This window comes from Arvicanthis niloticus, chromosome 24 (assembly GCF_011762505.2).
Source record: "Arvicanthis niloticus isolate mArvNil1 chromosome 24, mArvNil1.pat.X, whole genome shotgun sequence".
NCBI lineage: Eukaryota > Metazoa > Chordata > Mammalia > Rodentia > Muridae > Arvicanthis > Arvicanthis niloticus.
Window position 1 is genome coordinate 28,689,506 of NC_133432.1, and position 24,579 is coordinate 28,714,084.

Genomic DNA, 24,579 nt, shown 5'->3' on the forward strand with positions numbered 1-24,579 from the left:
CTCACACCCATGCATTCAGAATGGCTAAGATTAAAAATTCAAGAGATAGCACATGCTGGTGAGGTTGTAGAGGATGCATACTTGTCCAAATTAGGGTTTCTATTGCTGTGATAACCCCCCATGACCAAATGTAATGTATGGAGGAAAGGATTTATCCATTTTAGAGCTTTGTGTCAGTCCACATGCCATAGATGTCAGGACAAGAATTCAAGGCAGAAACCTGGAGAGTGGAGCTCCATGGAGGAACACTGCTTACTAATTTGCTCCTTGTGGCTTGCTCAGCCTGCTTTCTTATACAACTCAGAACAACTTTCGCAGGGGTGACACCCCCGACAGTTAACTGGACCTCCCACATCAATCATTAGAAAACACATTACAGATTTGCTTAGAGGACAATCCTTTGGCAGCAATTTTCCCCATTAAGAATTCCTTCTTCCCAGAAGATTCTAGCTTATATCAAGGTGGTATTAATAAATAGCCAGCATGATACCCTAAACCCATCTTTTGATTTCTTTCATAAATTCTCAAAGCCCGAGGCTGAGGAGATAAGTCACTGAGTAAAGTGCTTGCCATGCAAGGATAAAGACATGAAACATTCACATAAAAAGAGACAGGAAGATTCTTGGGCTGGCAATTTAGCCAGTGTAGCCAACTGGCGAGAGAACTGCCTCAGAAACTAAGATGGAGAGCAATAGCAGAAAGCACTTGATGTTGACCTGTAACCAACATGTATTCTCAAAGGTGTGGGCTCCCACATATACATACACACAACACATTCACACAATCTCAAAGCTCTTGTTAACAGACTTGTTGTCAATTAACCCATTTGTTCTTCTCAACTTGGCCTCATTGGCCAAATCTCCTCTCTTTGCCCTCTACTTCTATCCATCTCTTTAATTATCACATGCATATGGGTGGTTCAGCCTGTGCTGAGGGGATTCTCAGAACCCAGACTTTTGCCTTAACCCTGGCATCAGATCAATACTGAGACTGTATTTATTTCCGAGCCTAATGCTTTCTTTGCTGTTATCTAAAATTAAACTTTGACTTGATGTACTTATCATCTTCTGTGCTTCTAACAAGGCAAAATTTAATCTGTGTGATTAAATTTTACTTAAATGTGTTGTAAACATCACCTCATCATCTCAGACTGCAACCAGAATTGCTTCTGGCTGTAATTCACTTCTGTCCTTTGTCTGACTGTGAGTCATCTGTGTACTCATTAAGTATTTTTAGCAACTTGTTAAAAACATGTGATTCAATAAATGTGCATAGGGATGAGAATGCTGTGGTTATCAGGATGTATTCCCATCACCTAATGTCAGCCTGTATATCTGCAGGTCCATTCTCAGTATTCTCATCTCTTCATGTTTTTTCTTCTTTTTTTTTTTATTGGATGTTTTATTTACATTTCAGATGCCATTCCCTTTCCCAATTCCCACTCCCTAGAAAATCCCTATCCCATCCCCCCTTCTCCTTTTTGCTTTTATACTATTTTTAAAATGTTAATCAAAGGCTTTATAAGTTTGGTAATGCTCAATAACAAGATGCCCATACAATCAGAAGTGTAACCCAATACCCAACCTAGATATATCAACTATCTTTGACTGGCGGAGACACATGAACATTCGCCTCCATGTTCCCCCTCTCTTGTCACCTAGCTCCTCCTCTCCTTCTCCTCCTCCTCTCTTTACTCCTCTTCTTCCTCTCCTTCTTCCTCCTACCTTAGCTCCTCCTACATATTATTTTTGATGTTAAAATAAAACTTTTCCTCTCAAAATACAATTAGAGTATAATTATACCAATTTTTACCAGTGAGGTAAAAGATAGACCTAATACCCAGTCCATCCTTTTGTTGACTAAACAGAACCTCTGTCATCCCTCCTAACTTCGTTCTGAACCTGGCTTTTTTCTTGGCTTTAGAGTGAATGTCAGCTGAAAACCATCCTCTCAAATCTTTTCTCTCAAAGTAAATAGCAGGGATTGGCTATGAGACTATAAGTCTTCAACCCAATCAGAAATCCAGAATGACTGAGTTAACTGAAATTATGGGAAGCACAAAGCATAGCTTCTAAAACTTAGCCAAATTATAGAGACCGCTGAACACCTGGACAGTCCCCATAGTACAAAACATTGGAGCATCTGATCTTCAGCCTTCTGGTCCAGGATCATCTGACAGACCTAGTGATGTAGAATTATTAAGGGCTGATTACTCTGTCTTGGCAGATATAATCAGTTGACTATTCTGCAAGTGTGTCCTTTTCTGGACAGTGATTTGTCTGTAGATGAAAAGAGGCAATTCTTGCCTAGTGGCTGTCTCACCACAACTGGAGTAACTCTGAAGATGCTCAATTTCTCCTTAGAATCCAAGAGAGGAAGCTGTCAGGAGCAGACAGGTCTCTAATCAAAATGAACATTACTACAGAAATGTTTGTAACATCAATTCTGTGGACTTCTGACGTTTTGAAAACCAACTATCCATGTAAGGCAATCTGGACTGTTGTCTGTTAACTCCTCCCAGCTATTTCTAAATAAAACATAGAAAACACCCTAACTATAAACCCAGAGCCATGAATTTGCTATAGGCCCTTCACTCACAGGCTAACCATCTCAAATCAGTTAGAAAAGTTAAAGAAGGACTGGGTCTAAGCCTTGTATTCCTAAATGTGTTATATAGGCACAATGCCTATGAGAGTAACAATATTAATTTCACTTTTATATTAATAAGAAGCTCATACCAATAACAACCTTAAATTTGAAATCAAAGTAAATTTTGTACCATTTAAGAAATTATAACTTCATCTTAATAACAATTATACATATTTCTACCGATAGGTTATGGCTATGCAATAAGTCCTAGCTAATCCTCCCTCTTCCACCAAAACCACTACTTTTCCCTAGAAAGACAGCCCAATGCTAACCACTTCAGTCACCAAGCCCAGGGAATAGGGGCACCAACTCTTCATTAACTTCTTCAAGCTTATTATGGGTGTTGAGATATTAAAAGAGGGGCAGGGGGAAGAATAAATTGATAAGCCTCTGATGCTGTGTCTTCACTGCATCCAGCTGGAATTCCAGGACATCAGAGATTCGAGCAGGTGTGCTCAGCTTGCTTGATGAGTAGATACACTGTTGGGGGCTGACTTTTAGCAGAAAGCGGCTATCAGCTTTGCAGCCATCTTGAGCCATATACCCTGACATGAGACTTGGATTACAATAGCCTACAACAGCTGAGCACACTCTGATAACATCTTGCTTTAGATTCCCAGGACTTTCCCTGGTTGTGTGAAATTAAAGGTGTGTGAGATTAAAGGTGTGTGAGATTAAAGGTGTGTAATTTAAGAGTGTGACTTAGAGATCAGATTTAGAGACAAGACCTAAGGGCATGATTAAAGGTGTGACTTAGAGGCATGGCTTAGAAGTGAGACATATAAAGGCGAGAGGCAGACAGAAGAGAGATGAGAGAATCAGACACTTTAGAGAGTACAACAGAGTAGACATTAGACACTCGGAAGAGAACAAGATGAGTACAACTAGGAACTAGGAACTCAAGACTTGGGACTTGGACTAGGAAGAGAGACTGAAGAATAAACAGGATTGAATCAAACTCTGTCTGGTCTCCATTCTTCGAGTCTATCCTCACTCTCTCTCTTGCTGAACCCCGACCCGTGGACTGGAGCATCAGCTTGGGCCAGGATACAGTGGCCGCCAAGTGTGGAGTGGAAAGGGCCGCAACATTTTTGGTCACCCAAAGTGGGCCAGCGTAGGCCCCAACATTTTTGGTGCCCAAACAGGGACAGCTTGGGTCATAACAATACACCGAGGCTGTGTATTCTGCAATATACAATTCTCAAAACAAATTTTAGTATCAAGATAATTTTTTTGTTTGAATTCTGGAATCTAGTCTTCTGGTGGCCTGCCTCTATCATGTCTAATCCATATAATTGTGGGAGTTTTTATGAGGGTGTCTTCCTACCATCCTTCCATTCCAGCCTCCCTGCTCTTGAATTCCCCAACACTAGGGAATCTAAATTTTTAGGCACCAAGGCTGTCCACTTCCACTGATGCCTGGCAAGACCACCCTCAACTACTTATACAGGTGGAGCCATGAGTCCCTCTCCCTTTGTGTTCTTGGGCTGGAGATTTTAGAATGGCTACTCCAGCTTGTTTCTTAGGACCATTTGCTTGAAAAAATTGTTTTCTAGCCCTTTACTCTAAGGTAGAGTCTGCCTTTTGTCACTGAGGTGGGTTTCTGTATGCAGCAAAATGCTGAGTCTTGTTTACATATCCAGTCAATTAGCCAGTGTCTTTTAATTGGGGAATTGAGTCCATTGATGTTAAGAGATATTAAGGAACAGTGATTGTTGCTTCTAGTTACTTTTGTTATTAGAAGTGGAATTATCTTTGTGTGGCTATCTTCTTTTGGATTTGTTGAAAGGGGAATACTTTCTTGCTCTTTCTAGGGTATAATTTCCCTCCTTCTATTGGAGCTTTCCCGCTATTATCCTTAGTAATGCTGGGTTTGTGGAAAGATATTGTGTAAGTTTGGTTTTGTTGTGGAATATCTTGGTTTCTCCATCTATGGTAATTGAGAGTTTTTCTGGATACAGTAGCCTGGGCTGGCATTTGTGTTCTCTTAGGGTCTGTATGACATCTGTCCAGCATCTTCTAGCTTTTATAGTATCTGGTGAGAGGTCTGATGTAATTCTGATAGGTCTGCCTTTATATGTTACTTGGCCTTTTCCCCTTACTGCATTTAATATTCTTTCTTTGTTTTGTGCACTTGGTGCTTTGATTATTATGTGATGGGAGATATTTCTTTTCTTGTTTAGTCTATTTGGTTGTCTATAGGCATCTTGTATGTTTATGGGCATCTCATTCTTTAGAATAGGGAAGTTTTCTTCTATAATTTTGTTGAAGATATTTATTGGCCCTTTAAGTTGTGAATCTTCACTCTCATCTATACCTATTATCCTTAGGTTTGGTCTTCTCGTTGTGTCCTGGATTTCCTGGATGTCTTTGATTAAGAACTTTTTGCATTTTGTGTTTTCTTTGACAGTTGTGTCAATATTTTCTATGATATGTTCTGCAACTGAGATTCTCTCTTCTATCTCTTGTATTCTGTTGGTGATACACATACACATGTGTCTATGTGGAGGTAAAACAACATCAGAGGTATTCCTCAATTACACCCACCTTACTTTTTGAGACAAGGTCTCTTACTGAATCTGACTTGTCAACAAGCTCCCGGGATCTTTCCATTTCTATCTCCTTTCCACTGGGGTTACATGTGTGGCTTTCTGACTTGCATTTCAGGAATTCCAACTAAGTTCCTCATAGTTATGTGTACATTACTTCTTCCTTTTTCTGGTTTCATATTGTAAAAGTACATTCATAGCCTTTGGTTTGGGTAGGCTCATTAAGTCATTAATAGTTAGAGCACACCTTGTTTTCATGTACTCTGTTTGCATTGGATTTCCACAACACCCTTACATTGGCATGAATTGGTTCCTGATTTGTCCCTGCTGAGATTAGAGCAAGTAGTAGTTCTAGAAGACATACATGGGATCTGCCAGGAGGAATCACAGAAAATTTGCGGTTGGTATCTGTTTGCTACAGTGACTCTAGTGAGCGAATGTGATATTCTTTTAGTCTACCACAATAATTCTAAGTTTTAGAATATATATTTTATTTATACTTCGAGAATTCCATATATATATATATATATATATATATATATATATATATATATATGGATAATGAAAGGTGGTACATATACACAGTGGAATACTGTTGAGGTGCAAATTTTTTCAGGTATTTAAGTAGAACTAGAAAATATTAAGTTGAATGAGGTAACCCAGCCCAAGAAAAACAAACATAACGTGTTCTTATTCACATGTAATTCATAGAAACATACACATGCAGGCTACTTTGAAGGGATTCAGTGGTTGTAATTATATGTCGATTCATTTATATTTATATGTAACAACAATGATTAAAGAAGAGGAGTGTCAAATTTGGTAGGAAGGCTGTCTTATTAGGGTTTTAGTGCTATGAATAAAAACCAAGACCAAGACAACTCTTAAAAGGATGACATTTAATTGGAACTGGCTTACAAGTTCAGAGATTCAGTCCATTATCATAGGATAATGATAATATCACAGGAGCATAGCAGGGTTCAGGAAGATATGGGGCTGGAGGAGTTGAGAGTTCCACCTCTTGTTCTGAAGGCAGCTAACAAAGGCTGGTTTCCAGGCATCAAGGACAAGGGTATTAAAGCCCATGCCCACAGTGACAAGACCTATTCCAATAAGGCTACATTTCGTAATAGTGCCACTTCCTGGGACAAACACATACAAACCATCACAGACTGGAAGAAGGGAAACAATTCAATCATATTTTAGTCAATTTATATGTATGTATGTATGTATGTATGTATGTATGTATATCTCTATCTATCTATCTATCTATCTATCTATCTATCTATCTATCTATCTATCTATCCATCCATCTATCTTTGTGTATAGATAGAGAGCCTGTAAGACGATAAACTTAATGACAAACCTACCTTAGTTAAAAATTCATCCGAAAGAGTCCTTCCTCACAAATCTCATTAAATAGAACTGCTTTATCCCCTGGACAAAATTCAATATGTCTGGTGCCAAATTCTATTTTTCTTTCTATCTTGAAATAACATTGTTGGCTTTCATGATAAGACCATAAGCTTGGATATTATTTACAGTTATATTACAGTTTCCCAGTAGAGTACTTTGAAAGAGTTAGGGTGTAAAACTTTGGTTGAAGTTGTTCATATGCTTGTCTTTTTCCTGTGAAACTTTGGTGACCACTTCATGGGTTATTAATACAAGGAGAATGTTTAACTAGACTTCAATTACCTTCTAGACACATTTAAGCTGATCTGTATGGATCTGGTGATTACACCAACCAATATCCATTTTGTTCCTTTCCATGCTCCTATAAGAGAGTCTCAGAGAAGACAAAGTTAGCCAGATTATCTTTTAGTTGAAAAAGTGTGTGTGTGTGTGTGTGTGTGTGTGTGTGTATTCACAAGCATGTGTGAATATATATGTTGGGGCCAGAGACAGATTTCCAAGTGTCTCCTTTAGTTAGTTTCTAACTTATGTATTAAGGCAGAATCTCTCATTTGTACCCAGAACTTACCAACTCTGACATTTAGCCAGTTTGCTCTGGGATTCCTGCCCCCATCTCCCACACACTGAGATTTCAAGCAGACTGCAGTATCTGCCTGATATGTGAGCAGCAGATTTGAATGGCAGCCCTTGTACTTGCTCTGTAAATACTTTATCCACTAAGCCATTGCCCCAGTTCCCAAATTAAGCAAACAATTATCTAAAGAACACCCTTGTCTCTGAAAAGACTTCAATGTCCTGTGATCTTCCTAGCCATGAGCAGGCCAAATAGACCCTTTTCACTACAATGGACATTAACAATCCAGGCAGAGTCATCCACCCTGGCTGTACATACAACTTCCTACAGAAACTTAGAAGAATAGAATCCCCACTGAGCTTTCTTTGTGACATACTCCAGCTGAAACAAAGGATGGGTTTAGTGGGCTTCTATATAAACACAGTGCTGAATATTAAGCTTTGATCCTTGATCAGAAACTTGTATTGGCTCCATGCTTCCCTCACTCCTCCCCCTCTCCCCTTTACATTTCTAGCCCCCATTTCAGGTAAACCCAGTTCATCCATGGTTGCTGGATGGCTACAGGTGGCAATCAAACAAGGGGCCTGAAAATGGGGTGTGGGCACTGAGAAACGCTGTCTTGGGTGGAGCTCAACAGTAAATGGAAGAAGCAAGAGTATCCTGCATGGTAAGCAACAAACACCATTGATGATAGTGCTAGTTATAAAGTTTATTTTTTGGAGGCTGTTGTTTCAGAAGGTGCATTAAAAAGGAATATGGCTAAGCTGAAGAGGTGTTGACCCAACACTGACTTCACCTAGGGGAGACAGTGCAATTTGTTGCAGAAAAATTATAAATAGGCCTTCATCTGCTGCCTAAGAGCTGCTTCAGGTGAAAGGAGCAGGGTTTAAAAAACAGATGTTAGAAAAATTTTTGCTCAAGTAAATTCATGCTGTACTTGAGAAAGAGAGAGAAAGAGAGAAAGAGAGAGAAAGAGAGAAGGAGAGAGAGAGAGAGAGAAAGGGTTTCAGGAAAACAGTGGTCCCCTGTCCAGGACACTTTAGCAAAAGAGAAGGAAAATGAATATAAGCTATTTCATAGCTCTTCTAGGAACAGGAGGACATTGGGAGATACCCTGCTTCCTCTCTGGCTCATCCTAGAGAAAGTCTTAGCTCTATTTTTCCTCTCTGTCTATTTTCTTTTTTTTTTAACACATTTTTATTTATTTTTATTTTCATTGAATATTATATTTACATTTCAGATTTTATCCCCTTATTCCATTTCCTCCACCACCCGGAACCCCCATCACACCCCCCTCCTCCTGCTTCTATGAGGATGTGTACCCACCTACCACCCATTTCCACCTTCCCACCCTTGAATTCCCCCCTCCCCTCGGTGTTCAGCCTTAATGGGACCAAGGATCTCCTCTCCCACCTATGCCTGAAAAGGCCATCTTCCCCTAGATATACAGATGGAGTCATGGGTCCCTCCCTATGTGCTCCCAGGATGGTGGTTTAGACCCTGGGGAGCTCTGGTTGGTTGGTATTGTCACTCTCCTCATGGGGCCATAAACCCTTTCAGCTCCTTCAGTCTTCTCCCTAACTTCCCCATTGGGAACCCCTTGATCAGGTCAATGGTTAGCTGTGAGCATTTGCATCTGAATATGTCAGAATCTGGTAGATCTCTAAGAAGACAGCTATGTCATGCTCTTTCTTTTATCAGCATGCTCTTTCTGACATTCACATCAGTGTCTACATTTGGTGACTGCACATGAGATGGATACCCAGGTGGAATGGTCTCCAGATGGCTTCTCCTTCAGTTTCTGTCCCACACTTTATCTCCATATTTGCCCCCTTGAGTATTTTGTTACTCCTTCTAAGTAGGACTGAGGCATCCACACTAGGTCTTCCATCTTCATGAGCTTCATGTGGTCTGGGAGTTGAATCTTGGCTATTCCAAGCATTTGGGCTAACATCGGCTTATCAGTGAGTAAATACCCTGTGTGTTCTTTTCTGATTGGGTTACCTCACTCAGGATGATATTTTCTAGTTCCATCCATTTACCTAAGAATTTCTTGATTCATTGTTTTTAATAGCTGAGTAATACTCCATTGTGTAAATGTACCACATGTTTTTTGTATCCATTCCTCTGTTGAAGGATATCTGGGGTCTTTCCAGCTTCTGGCTATTATAAATAAGGCTGCTATGAACACAATGGAGCATGTGTCCTTGTTATATGTTGGAGCATCTTCTGGGTATATGCCCAGGAGTGGTATAGCTGGGTCCTCAGGTAATGGTATGTTCAATTTTCTGAGAAACCTCCAGACTGATTTCCAGAGCTTGCAATCCACCAAAAATGGAGCAGTGTTCCTCTTTCTACACATCCTCACCAGCATCTACTATCACCTGAGTTTTTGATCTTAGCCATTCTGATTGGTGTGAAGTGGTATTTCAGGGTTGCTTTGATTTGCATTTCCCTGATGACTAAGGATGTTGAGCATTTCTTAAGGTGCTTCTTGGCCACTCAAGTTTCCTCAGTTGAGAATTCTTTGTTTAGCTCTGTACCCCATTTTAAAATAGGGTTATTTGTTTGTCTGGAGTCTAACTTTTTGAGTTCTTTTTATATATTTGATATTAGCCCTCTATCGGATCTAGGATTGGCAATGATCTTTTCCCAATCTGTTGGTTGCCATTTTGTCCTATTGACAATGTCCTTTGCCTTACAGAAGCTTTGCAATTTTATGAGGTCCCATTTGCCAATTTTTAATCTTAGAGCATAAGCCATTGGTATTTTGTTCAGGAACTTTTCCCCTGTGCCTAGGTATTCGAGGTTCTTCCCCACCTTCTCTTCAATTAGTTTCAGTGTATCTGGTTTTATGTAAAGGTCCTTTATCCACTTGGAGTTGAGCTTTGTACAAGGGGATAAGAATAGATTGATTTGCATTCTTCTACATTCTGACCTCCAGTTGAACCAGCACCATTTGTTGAAAATGCTGTCCTTTTTCCACTGGATGGTTTTAGCTCCTTTGTCAAAGATCAAGTGACCATAGGTGTGTGGGTTCATTTCTAGATCTTCAATTTTATTCTATTGATCTTCCTGCCTGTCCCTGTACCAATACCATGCTTTTTTTTTTTTTTTTATCACTACTGCTCTGTAGTATAGTTTGAGGTCAGTGACTGTGATTCCCCCAGAAGTTCTTTTATTGTTGAGAGTAGTTTTAGCTATTCTGGTTTTTTTTTTTTTTTTTTGTTATTCCAAATGAATTTGCAAATTGCTCTTCCTATCTCTATGAAGAATTGACTTGGAATTTTGATGAGGATTGCATTGAATCTGTAGATTGTTTTTGGCAAGATGGCCATGTTTACTAAATTAATCCTGCCAATTTATGAGCATGGGAGATCTTTCCATCTTCTGAGATCTTCTTCGATTTCTTTTTTCAGAGACTTGAAGTTCTTGTCATACAGATCTTTTACTTGCTTGGTTAGATTCACTCCAAGATATTTTATATTATTTGTGACTATTGTGAAGGGTGTCATTTCCCTAATTTCTTTTTCAGCCTGTTTATCTTTTGAGTAGAGGAAGGCTACTGATTTGTTTGAGTTGATTTTCTATCCAACCACTTTGCTGAAGTTGTTTATCAGGTTTAGGAGTTCTCTGGTGGAAGTTTTAGGGTCACTTAAGTATACTATCATATCATCTGCAAATAGTAAAATTTAATCCAAATTTTCAGATACCAAGACCGTCCACTTCCACTGATGCCTGGCAAGACTACCCTCAACTACCTATACAGGTGGAGCCATGAGTTTAAAAAAACAGATGTTAGAAAAATTCTTAGCTCAAGTAGATTATGCTGTACTTGAGAAAGAGATAGAAAGAGAGAGAGAAAGGGTTTTAGAAAAAGAGTTGTCCCCTGTCCAGGACACTTTAGCAAAAGAGAAGGAAAATGGATATATGTTCTTTCAGAGCTCTCCTAGGAACAGGAGGAAATTGGGACACATCCTGTTTCCTCTCTGGCTCCTACTAGAGAATTTCTGAGTTTTATTTTTCTTCTCTGTCTATTTTTGTGTCTTTTGTGCACCAATCTGTCCATGTTCTTAATTTATGTCTCTTCTTGTTTCTTTCTTTGAATGACTGTTGTTCTGTGTTTCATGTTCAAAAGAAAAAAATGATTAAAAATGTATCTGCTGGCTATCCAACACTTGACTTAGTTTAACTTGTTTAAAAGGTAGTCTCAAGTTATGTTATCACTTGTTGTGCTTATACCAAAGAAGGATTCTGTTCCTTACTGATATTACATTACCTGCAACTATATATACACAGAACAAAATTATATAGACCACAAATGTCTCATTGCATAAAATATGAAATAAAGGTGATTTTTCTCTCCACTAAGAAAAAAGGTAGTCTCAATTTGCACAGCAGAAACTGATAAGTTACCCTGCACCTGTCGCTAGGAGTCAAGCTCAGCTGGAGAAGCCTTGCTGGGAGCTGATTGTCTGCATAAGCTGCTTTTAAAGGGTCCAGCAGCTTTTTGACTTCTATGGTAAGGGAGCTGATTGCCATTTTTTCCTAGAAAAATCTCTCTGACTATGTTTATTGGGTTCAGCAAGTGACAAGGTGCTTTTCTCTTGAAATTACAGCTAGAAAAAGTAAGAAAAATTTTCTGGTCTAAATATGTAGGATGTGTATCTACTTTTTGTTTCTGACTGGTTTTAAAAGTATAGATATGTTCCACATGTCTTGGCTATAGAGTATTGTATTATAAGTTATTGGGTATGATTAAAAAATTTCTAACTTTGGTAACAAAAAGTTTGTTTAAAACTGGTAACTCAGAGTTGGAGTATTTCAGAAACTAGACTTATAAAGAATAGGCTTTAAAACAATGTCTCTTTAATGAGGTATTAATAGCTGCACTGTCATGCATTCATAGATACAAACTGACAGCCAAACTTTGTAACATGAAAGTAATGCTCTTGGTATTGATTTGAAAGGGAATGTATTGTTTAAAACTGGATTTTGTCTTCCTAGGTTGTGAGTATTCTCTAGTGTTAACATAGAGGTATAGTTGGGTTGCCAATGTTCCATTGACTGCAGTTTGCAGTTCAATCGTGGGCTCAGGATTTTTGACTCACCCATGTTTGTAGTTGAGGAGAGGATTGAGCATGTGGAAATAAACAAAAGAGTTAAAACCAGCTGTAGCATAGGACTACTGGCATGCTGCCCCCTTTAAACAAGCTTTATTTCATATAGTGGTAGAAGCAAATTTAACTCTCCAGATTGGAAAGGGAATCTCAGTGAGAGTTTATCTAACAGGGTCCTGATGAACCACTAAAAGCAGCTGGTAGAAATTTTAGAGACCCCCAGGCAGGAGTTTTTTTTTTTTGTTATACAATTGGCTTATGAGAATGCTAATGTAGCCTATTTTGTCACCCCCCAGCCATACAAAGCCAAAGCAGAACTGGACAATGCTATCCCTTATCTGGAAACTGGAGAAAGGGTCAGCCTCAGACCCCCAAGGCACTCACGACATATAGCTTATGGGGCCATGAAGCTGCTTTCTAGCCAGGGAACTGATCTATCAAGGAGTTATAGATAATGATTATGTAGGAGAAATTAGAATTATGGCTGCTTCCTTCCATGGCATTATAACTGTACCTGCTAACAAAAGATTTGCTCAACTTGCTTTAGTTCCCTTGCATCTGCTACCCTTCAAATTTGTTAAGATCAAGAGAGGACAAGATGGCTTTGGTTTCTCTGATGTGTACTGGATTCAATCTATTACTAGTAAGAGACCTAACCTTAAATTAATAATTGAAGGAAAAAGTTTTGGAGGATTAATAGATACTGGGGCTGATATAACAATTATTAGAGGACAAGATTGGCCTTCAACTTCACTCACCTTCAAGGGATTGGTTATGCCAACAACCCAAAACAAAGTTCCAAACTTCTAACCTGGAGAGATGAGGAAGGCAATTCAGGACAAATTCAACTCTATGTCATGCCACATTTGCCTATTACCCCCTGGAGAAGAGATCTCTTGTCACAGATGGGTCTTATGGTAGCAGTCCTAATGAAACAGTGACTGAATAAATGCCTGGTCAAGGGCTAGGAAAGGAAGAACAAGGCATTAAAACATTTGAGAGGCCTAAGCTTCACTTTAACACTAGCGGTTTGGGGTATTTTCTGTAATTTCCACTATTTTGCCTGCATCCCATGCTGATAAATTCAATGGCTTAATAATGTTCAAATGTGGATTGATCAGTGGTCCTTATCTAGAGAACAAATAGAAGCCACCTCTTCACTTGTACAGGAGCAACTAGAGGCAGGGCATATAGTAGAATCTCAGTCACCATGGAATACTCAAATATTTGATATCAAGAAAAAATCTGGTAAGTGGACACTGCTACAAGATCTAAGAAAGGTTTATGAAACCATGGTACCTATGGAAGCTTTACAACCTGGGCTTCCATATCCAGTAGCCATTTCTAAAGGATATTATAAAACAGTAGTAGATTTGAAAGACTGGTTCTTTACTAGTCCTTTGCACCCTCAGGATTGTGAAAGATTTGCTTTCAGTGTTCCTTCTATTAATTTTAAAGAACCAATGAAAAGATATTAATGTATAATTCTTCCCCAGGTCAATAGTCCTACATTATGTCAAAAATTTGTGGCACAAGCCATTCAGCCTATAAGACAGCAATGGGTAATGATATACACCATACATTACACGGATGATTTCCTTTTAGGAGAAAAAGAGCCTCAGGACTTGCTTTTATGTTACAGAGATTTAAAACAGGCATTAGTTGATAAAGAACTACAAATAACTCCAGAATAAATACAAACTCAGGATCCTTATAATTATTTAGGCCTTAGACTTACAGATCAAGCTGTTTATCCCCAGAAGATAATTATCCATAGAAACAGTTTAAAAACTTAAATGATTTCCAAAAGGTGTTAGGTGATATCAGTTGGCATTGTTCCTATTTAAAGCTTACTCCAGGAGAACTGAATCCCTTATTTGATATTCTTAAAGGGAGTGCTGATTCTACCTCCCCTCAGTCTTTAATGCCAGAAGGATTGTTGGCCTTACAACAAGTAGAAAGAGCTATTGAAAAACAATTTGTTACATATATAGATTATTCTTTGGCTTTACATTTGTTCATTTTAAATATGACTCATATACCTACAGGATTATTGTGGCAAAAAGCTCCTCTTATGTAGATACATTCAAGGATATTTCCTAAATGTAATATCCTGCCATATTATAAGGCAGAAACCCATATGATTATTCTTGGAAGGAAACCTGTCGAGAACCACACTACTACCCCACATTTGGGGGCCAAAATGTCACAGACCACTCTGTCAATGTTGGAACCTGCACTGGCAAAAGCCTTGGGGGCTAAGTTGCAAGAGCCCACACCCCAATGAAGAAGTTAGAGGACTGAAGGAGCTGAAAGGTTGGTGGCCCCAAGAGGAGAGCAACAGTGTCAGCCAACCAGAGTTCCCCAGGGTTTAAATCACCAGCCTGGGAGCACAAAGAGAGGCACCCATGACTTTAGCTATATACTTAGGGGAGGATGGCCTTGTCAGGCATAGGTGGGAGAGAAGATCCTTGGTCCCATGAAGGCTGAACACCAAGTAGGGAGGAATTCATGGGTGGGGAGGGGGAGTGAGGGCTAGGTGGGGGCACATCCTTGTGGAGGCAGGAGAGGGGGATGGAATGGGGGTTCCTGGGTGGTGGGGGGAATGGGGTAAGGGGATAACATCTGAAATGTAAACATAACATCCAATAAAAAATATAAAAAGAAAAAGAGCCCACACTGCCCCAAGCTGCTCCAGTCTGCGGGTCGGGGTTCAGCAAGAGAGAGAGTAAGGATGGACGTGAAGAATGGAGATCAGACAGAGTGTGATTCAATCCCATTTATTCTTCAGTCTCTCTTCTTCTCTCCAAGTCCCTAGTTCCAAGTTTCAGGTCCCTAGTTCCTAGCACCAAGTCTCAAGTCCTAATCCTAGTTCTAAGTTGCTAGTCTCTTTCTCAGTCACTAGTCCTTTTTCAAGTTCCAAGTCTCAAGTTCAAGTGTCTAAGTGTCTAATTCCTAGTTGCTTCCTCAAGTCTCAAGTACTCTTCCAAGTACAAGTGTCTAATAATTTCTTCTGTCTGCCTCTCACCTTTTATATGTCTCACTTCTAAGTCACACCTTTAAGTCACACCCTTAAGTCTTGTCTCTAAATCACCTTTAAGTCACGCCTTTACGTCTCACACCTTTAAGTCTCACACACCCAAGGGAAGATCCTGGGTATCGAAAACAAGATGTTATCAGAGTGTGCTCAGCTGTTGTAGGCTGTTGTAAACAAGTCTCTTGTCAGGGTATATGGCTCAAGATGGCTGCAAGGATGATAGCCGCCTTCTGTCAGCTCCCCACAGAAACAGGCACTGATTTATTTTGGCAAAGAACCAGACATCATTATTCAGCCTTTTAATGTATATTAGAATACTGGGTTAAAGCAGCATAGTACAGATTGGTTGCTTGCTCAAATAGGATTTAATGGCATTATAGACAATCATTATCCTCAAGATAGACTGATACCATTTTTAAATGTACATAAGGTTATATTTCCTAATATGACATCTTTACAGCCTCTACATAATGCTCTTTTAATTTTTCTGACAGCTCTCTAAAGGATGAGCAGGATATCTCATAAATAATCAACAAGTAGTCATAGAGACTCCTGAGCTCTCTGCTCAGCTAGCAGAACTAACAAGCATACTGAATATTTTTCAGTCTGTAAATGATGCTTTTAATCATTTACTGATAGTCTATATGTGGCTCAGTCAGTTCCTCTATTGGAAACTTGTGATACATTTCATTTCAATACACCAGCCGGATCTCTGTTTTTACAACTGCAAAACATCATTCTTACTTGAAAAAAATCCCTTTTATATTGGTCATATATGAACTCATGCTGATCTTTCTGGACCTTTAGCTACAGGCAAAGATTGCATTGACAGAGCTCTAGTAGGAGAAGCCTTAATTTCAGATCCTGTTGCATTGGCTAGATGTGATCATAATAAACTTCATCTCTCTAGTCACACACAAGGCTCTGACATAAAATCACTAAGAAGCGGGCTAGAGTAACTTTAAAACAATGCCTTAACTATCTTACTATATGTCCATATCCTCATTTAGGGGTTAATCCACTAGGCCTTATGCCCAATCATATTTGGCAAATGGATGTAACTCATTATGCAGAATTTGGAAAATTGAAATGTAAACATGTTTGTATGACACTTGTTCAGGATTCCTTTTGCATCTCTGCGTATGGAAGAAGCTTCTAGAAATGTATCATTGCTTTCAAGCCTTCAATGCTATGGGATTACCTAAATTCATCAAGACAGGTAATGGGCCAGCTTATACTGGAAACAACTTTACATCATTTTTAAAGGAATTTGGTATTGAAGATTAAAACTGGAATTCCTTATAACCCAATGGGACAAAGGATTGTTGAATATGTGCATTGCATTCTGAATAATTGAATTTTAAAACAAAAAGGGGGAGTTATATCTCTCAACGTCACCAAAAGCACACCTTGCTTTTGTCTTATTTGTTTTAAATTATTTTGCAAACTGATGCTAAAAGTCAGTCTGTAGCAGATTGTCACTGGCATCCAGCCACTTCCAGCTCATCTGCCATAATTAAATGGTAGGACCCCCCCCATAACTAATACATTACTTGTGACTACTGTGAAGGGTGTCATTTCCCTAATTTCTTTCTCAGCCTGTTTATTCTTTGAACAGAGGAAGGCTACTGATTTGTTAGAGTTGATTTTATATCCAGCCACTTTGCTGAAGTTGTTTATCAGGTTTAGTGGTTGTACCAGCTTGCAATCCCACCAACAATTGAGGAGTGTTCCTCTTTCTCCACTCTGGCTAGGACTTCCATTACTATATTGAATAGGTAGGGTGAGAGTGGGCAGCCTTGTCTAGTCACTGATCTTAATGGGATTGCTTCAAGTTTCTCTCTATCTAGTTTGATGTTGGCTACTGGCTTGCTGTATATTGCTTTTACTATGTTTAGGTATGGGCCTTGAATTTCTGATTTTTCCAAGACTTTAATTAAAGGGCAACCGTAAACATCACACCCAGTGCAGCTGCACATGCCTATGTTGGCTCCTGGGCAACATCTTTGCAGTTGTGTCTCACTGAGGGTTGCCTGCTAACTCAAAGGTCTGTGCTCACCTTACAAGAGCCAGACTAAATGGCAAGAAAGGAGTTGTTTTTGAAGGCTTCATTTCCAGAAGAATTCTACCATGCTGGGGATGCAGCTCAGTGATAGATGTTCGCTTGGCACCGGGGTCTCCACACAGCAGGAAACAAAGCAGAACACACAGAGAGTTCTGCACAGCTTTCAAGTTAAAAACATCTTTAAAAGACTTGGCAAATTGAATGAGATTTTCTGACATGACGCAGGAAGTGTTATTGGAGAGGAGCAGGAGAGGCCCAGCACAGGTGACAGTGAGGCTTGCTTTCCTGGCTTGTACAAGATACAGTTACATCCGACATAGGACCCTTATCATGAGATGGATATTTAGCTTCTGGGACAAATTCCTGCAGAGCCTCTCAAATATGACCACATGAAGACCAGCATCCAGGTCAGCACCATGGACAGTGTTCTGGGAACATAGTAATTCTCGATCTTTTTATAAAAATCTGAAGAACTGTGGGAACTTACAAGAGCTTTTAAGTAACTGAAAGTATTTGAAGATTTAAAAAAAAAATCTAAAAGAACCAGGTTTTGGGAGGGTTCTTTTGGTTTTTTTTGCCCTGTCTGGGCTTTTTTTTTTAACTCCATGGACCTTCGGTGGGCATCTTTAGGTGGTGGGAGTTGGGGAGATGTCCCACGGTATGGAAGCTGGAAGTTGTCTTATTCCTGCAGTATATTCCCACACCTGGATTTCTTAAATAGTGACAAAATTGCATTTAGGGCAACTTTGCACTGTTGCTCTAAGCTTATTTTGAGGGCCACACTCACTTCAGAATACTGAAACAACCTAGACTGGGTGTACAGAGCTGCTGTCCAGTTGGGTCACCTGGCCATAGCTAGCATACCAAAAGAATCTAAGCCAGTGAGGACCTCTGAGTCACAGGTGGGGCCTGTCCAAGTTGCAGCCAGGACTCCAGAACTTGATGTTAAACTGGAACCATACTGACAGGAAGCAGATTCAAACAGTTCCATAGGGTTAACCATGACAGCCACAGTGAGCAGCAAGGCCATGCCACTCAGTATCTGAACTGGGAGGTGTAAGAGGAAAGACAGCAAATCCGATGCAGGAATCAAAGTAGCTTTAATGAGTGATTGAAACACTCTCAAAGCCTATACTGAATGGTCAGTAAGGAAATGTGTCATAAAGAACTAAGTGATGGGGCAAGTTGCTGTACATTTTAATCCCAGAATGTGGAGACAGAGGCAGGAACATTACTGCAAGTTTGAAGCCAGCCTGGGTCCATCAGGGTTATAAAGTGAGCCTCCACAAACATGAACCCTAAATGGAAACAGAACTGAGTGAGCAGAGCTGGATAGATTCAGTGGTTGAATGGAGAGGAGATGCACCCACCAGTATAACAACAAGAGAGAGACTGAAAAAACCAGAGTCTCAAGGGGACCCATGACATGCATGGAAGGTGACAAAGATGGCAGCAAAGGCATTAAAGGATCAGATGACATCTGGAAACTCCCATTCTGATGAAAGAAGTTGAGCAAACCATATGTGGGAAAGACCCAAAGAAAGGCTCTGAGCACCTGTGATCCTGGGGAAGGCAGAGGCAGGATTTGGGTTTGGGGTAACATTAGGACACATTGTCATCAAACTGCCAAGAACTAAAAAGACTAAAAGGGGCTCAAAGGAAACCCACATGCTGCCCTGACAGTCTGAATGATGGTGAATTCTTCGTAGTGATCAGAGGAAGCGATCAATAGTGGGAAAAATGTCAACTGGGACACACCATAATCCCAGCATAAGGGAGGCTGAGGCAGGATTCTCTTGAGTATGGGGCAAGATTGGGCTAGAGTAAGACCCTCTCTTAAGGGGAAGGGACTCTGAAAAGACTAAAATGATTCAGAAATTTTACAATGAAACATATAATATGAAAAATGTTAAAAAGGCAGATTCAGAGAGTCTGAGCAGCCAAACACATCAGCATATACCGTGTCTTGGTGTTTCCATGCCAACAATACTGCAAAGATACTGAGACTTCCAGGACCCACCTGACTCTGCAGAACTTGTGAGCGTCCCACCACTGACTGATGCACCATTTCAGGTGTGGATCACAGAAACAGTGTAAAAGGGGGTCAGAGGGATTAAATAAGAAATGCAGTGACTGTTCACACTGGAGTCCTTTCATACCAAGTCATACGTGTAACCAACATAATGAGGAAAGAATGTTCGTGCTCACAACCACACAACCACATTTCCTGTGGGTTAACCAAAGCAATGAGAAATCATTCTCTCTCTCTCTCTCTCTCTCTCTCTCTCTCTCTCTCTCTCTCTCTCTTACATTCACAACTGTATTTCCTCTAAGTTTTAAAAAAAAGCTCATCGAGTGCAGGATTCTATCGTGTCACACTGGCTCTGTGCTGTGGGAATGTGCTGGACTGTGTGCAGCACAAGCTCGACTTAATGGAACATGAGGGATACATGTGAGGCAGGGATCTGCATACAAGTGGTGTCTAAAGGTACTGTCCACTGAGCTGGTTCGCTGGTTTGCAGAAAAGCTGCTAAGCCCCTGCTGCCAGTGTGTACCGTTCCCCAGGAAGATCTACTTCTGTGCAGAGTAGAACAGATGGTAGTAAAAACCCCAGACTCTTCAGGCTCCAGCAGTTGAGCTCCAGAAGTCACCACTGAACCTGAGAAACATGAAGCATGGCGAAGATACCTTTGTGTTTATAAGGTTCGGAGCCCTACAGACAGGACAGTTTCACCTTTGGATGAACACTGGCTCACTGCTAGTCAGCACCTGTGTGAGCTGAGCATGTAGACTTGTAATCCCAGAATTTGGGAGGGAGGCTGAGGCAGGAGGATTGTCCTAAGGTGGAGGCCCATGTGGGCTGTAGAGTGAGCTCCTGCCTCAATTTTCCCAACAAAAGAGTTGACTTTTTTTGTTGGGAAATGGGAGAGAGGGGTACCAAAAGTTTTTAATGGAGAGCTTGCTGGTTCTGGAGATACTCCAGGTAGATCTAGCATACTCCATGGTTTGAGGAAAAAGAACAGTCACAGGAGGACCACTGGGCTCTCCCTATCTGCTTACTTTTGCTTCTGAATGGTCAGGAAGGCCTTCTGCAGCACAAGTCCTGTGGGGCAGACTTCTATTTCTATAGGCCTTTCCTCTCCTTCCCCTCCCTCTGTAGTTTTACAGCCCCTCCTTTCTGCCCAGGATGCGGGGCCCCCAACACCCACCTGTGTCACCAGGGTGCCTAGCAGCCACACTCCTGTGCACTTAGAGCCTGTGTACGTCGAGGTGACCATAGCTGTCTCAGGGTAGTGTCTCCATACTGGATGCCAGAGCCCATCCTCTCGGAGTCCAGCTCACCTGAGGACCAATAAAATGCCCATGATTCTGTGTTCCCTAAACACAGATGATGATTTTACCAACTGTGCTTCAAGTTACATTAAAAATGTGCCACCCTAAGACAGCTAACATACTAGAGACATAAAAGCCCTGTGGATGGGGAATACCATGCTTTCCTCAACCCACTGGCGTTTGTCAGCAGAATGGAGACAGACTAAGCTGTGCTGAAGTAGCTTAAGCTGACAGTGGAGACTCTACAGTTTCATAAGATAGTTTAATTTCAAAACTTCACCAAGTGGTTTAAGTTTCTCCTCCCCCACAAATGTCACTGTGCCTAGACCACCCTGAGAGACTCTTTAAGAGGAAAAAAAAGTCACTTGCCATTCTCTTGTGCGAACCTGGAGGCTTCAAGGAAGGTGACTTCACAGTTGGCATCCAGGTCCTTCTTGTTCCCACAGAGGATGATGGCGATGTTCTGGCTCACCAGCATTCTGGCATCTGTTAACCAATTAGTAAGCACATTGTAGGTTTCTCGGCTGTGTAACATAAGATTGTGGAAATAATGCAAGTATTTTATAAAACTAGAAAAAAGGAAAAAAAAACAAGTGCCCTTTTCACAACTATTTTGTATTCTATCACTATGCTGAGGAGTGTAAAAATATATCAACACTATGGATTAATGTGAAGAAAACATTTCATTCACATTCTTTTATAAAGAAAACCTGGATTTTAAATGTGTTTGATATTTTTAATGGTTTATTTATTTTTATTTTATGGGCACTGGTGTTTTGCCTGCATGTATGAATGTGAAGGTTGGAGAGCCCCTGAAATTAGAGTTACACACAGTTGTGAGCAGCCATATAGGTGGTGAAAGTTGAACCCAGGTCATCTGGAATGGCACTTAGTGCTCTTAAGCCATCTCTCTAGTCTATTATTAAACTTTTAAAGATATACTTATTTTATTTTATGCTTGTTACTGTTTTGCTTTTGAGTATGACTGGAAATACATGAAAAAAGTGCCATAAAGCTGAGTAGAGGTCATTAAATCCAGAATCATCTCTGCAACAAGAAATTTATTTTTCTTAACAAAGAGGAATTATAAAATGTGGGATGATGTCTAATTCTCATGAATCAAAAATGCACTACTGTCTACAAACATTCATGTATACATGAGCAGAGCCCATGTTGTGTTAAAATGTGTGTCATACTGTTAAACAACAGAAATAGAGTTGCATTACACGTACACACACACACACACACACAGAGAGAGAGAGAGAGAGAGAGAGAGAGAGAGAGAGAGAGCGAGAGCACAAGGGAGGGAGAGAGAGGCAGAGAAACAGAGACACACACACACAGAGAGAGTTCCATCATGAGTGAAGGAAAAGGATAGTATGTATAAAATTGATATTCTGGATCAATGTCTACTCAGTGTTTTCCAGAAAAAGCTCCTGTAAAGTGACAAAGCAGTGCCAACTTTTTCAAGAAAAAAGGCTCTAAATTAATTGAAAATCTCAGATAATTGAGAAGACTCTTGAAGACAGCACTGTCCAATCTGATCCTTACACAATTGTGTGATGAAGCCATCTCCATGTTATCTCAGAATAAAACCTTGAAAACCATGGAAGAAATTGCTCTTCAGATACTTTTGTTCTGCCAGATTGGGGTTGGGACTGTGGGCAACATCCTTCTGTTTCTCCATAACTTCTCTCACATCTTGACTGACTCCCAACTGATGCCCATACACATTATTCTAACAAACTGGGCTCTGGCCAATGCATTCAATCTTCTTCTATTATCATTTCCATACTATATAACACTTTTTGTTCCAAGGAAGCCCCCAACTAACATCAGACGTAAACTTGGGTACTTCTTTCATGGGGTGTCTGGAGGCACAAACATGTGCTCCATCTGTGCCCTGAGCACCTACCAGTTTCTCATTCTTGTTCCTACTAACTGGGCTAAAGTCATGTTCAGAGAAATATCTCCCAAGATTGTGAGTATTCTTGGTACATTTGCTGGTTGTTGACTATCTTAAATAATGTTTACATCCCAATGAAAGTCACTGGTCCTCAGGACACATACAATGACACTGATTCTAAGGGCTGCTCCAACTCTGAGTTGAGTGTAGGCATGAGCTTCTTGAGGTTTTCCCAAGACATGTTCATTGGCATTGGTTTCAATCAGTGTCTCCATGGTGATTCACCTGATTAGATACCACCACAGACTTTAGCAATACACTCCCACAATCAGGACCAAAGAGGCTATACTGAGACCAGAGCAGCCCACACTATCCTGATGCTGGTGGCCACATTTATGAACCTTTTTATTCTGGACTGTATTTGTATCTTCTCTCACATTCTTTTGTGGACTCCCATCTCTGGTTGAGGCATGCCAAAGAATTTCTGGCTACAAGCTACCCCACCATTTCTCTGTTACTGTTGATCTTTAGGGACCCTAAGGGTCCTTGTTCTCTGCTTTTCATTCTTGGGCCAGGTGACTTGGAGAGCCATTTCAGAGCAACAGTCAGTTTGAAATGTGTTCAAATGCTAAAAAATCCTCCTGAGACGTGCATGAATAAGATTGTTCCTGCCTTACTCTAAGCGTGCAACTACCCATGCACATAACCTGTACATGCATGATATCTGCCACCCTTGAAATACTCAGGTATGCTGGCAGCCAGTTTTCAGGCTAAACTCCCTATTTCCTTATAATGACATGTCACACAATCACCAGGAATTCCTCTCCATGCAAATGAAGAATTCCCAGCATCTCATCCCCTGTCAATGATGTACACACATGCCAAATAACTCTACCCTCATGGCAAGGTCTATGTAGCTCTTGTTCACCCCAATGAATACATCTGCTTTGCTGAAAACCATGCACAGAAATAGCTGTTTCTCCTACACTCTGAAGGTCAAGTCTCTGCTAGCGTACCTGCCCATTTATGCTTCATTCCTTTCAGTCTAGCCTGGTACATAATGGTGCCTTGTTTCAGCCTGAGCTGCCCTACGTTTGGGGGCCAAAATGTCACGGACCGCTCTGTCAGTGTTGGGACCTGCACTGCCAAAAGCCTTGGGGGCTAAAGTGTTAGAGCCCGCCCTGTCGCAAGCTGCTCCGGTCCGAGGGTCTGTGTTCAGCAAGAGAGAGAGAGAGTGAGGACAGACTGGAAGAATGGAGACCAGACAGTGTGATTCAATCCCGTTTATTCTTCAGTCTCTCTTCCTAGTCCAAGTCCCAAGTCTTGAGTTCCTAGTCCCTAGTTCCTAGTCCTTAGTTCCTAGTTACTTCTTCCAAGTGCTAAGTGCCTACTGCCTAATTTCAAGTTCTTCCTTCAAGTGCCAAGTGCCTAATACCTAATAACAATTCTTTTGAGTTCTCTAGCCCAAGTGTCTTCTACCTCGTTGCCTAATTCCTACTCCAAGTTGTACTGTAAGTTGTACTCTCTAACCTAATTCCTAGTTCCAAGTTGTCCTGAACTCTTCTGTCTGCCTCTTGCCTTTTATATGTCTCACTTCTAAGCCACGCCTCTAAGTTACGCCTTTAAGTCATGCCCTTAGGCCTTGTCTCTAAATCTGATCTCTAAGTCACGCCCTTAAGTCTCGGCTCTAAATCACAGCTTTAAGTATCACACACCCAAGGGAAGATCCTGGGTATCTAAAGCAAGATGTTATCAGAGTGTGCTCAGCTGTTGTAGGCTATTGGAATCAAATTTCTTATCAGGGTATATGGCTCAAGATGGCTGCAAAAATGATAGCCGCCTTCTGTCGGCTCCTCACAGTGCCTGGATACCAGAAGGATGCAGACAGACTCAGACTGGCAGATGGCAAAGAATGAGAATTGAACAAGAC

At 40.6% G+C, this 24,579-nt stretch overlaps 1 pseudogene; it reads left to right on the forward strand.

Moving 5' to 3' along the window:
• Window positions 1-22,349: 22,349 nt before the first annotated feature.
• Window positions 22,350-23,331, forward strand: LOC143438253 (vomeronasal type-1 receptor 4-like; annotated as a pseudogene).
• Window positions 23,332-24,579: the final 1,248 nt, after the last annotated feature.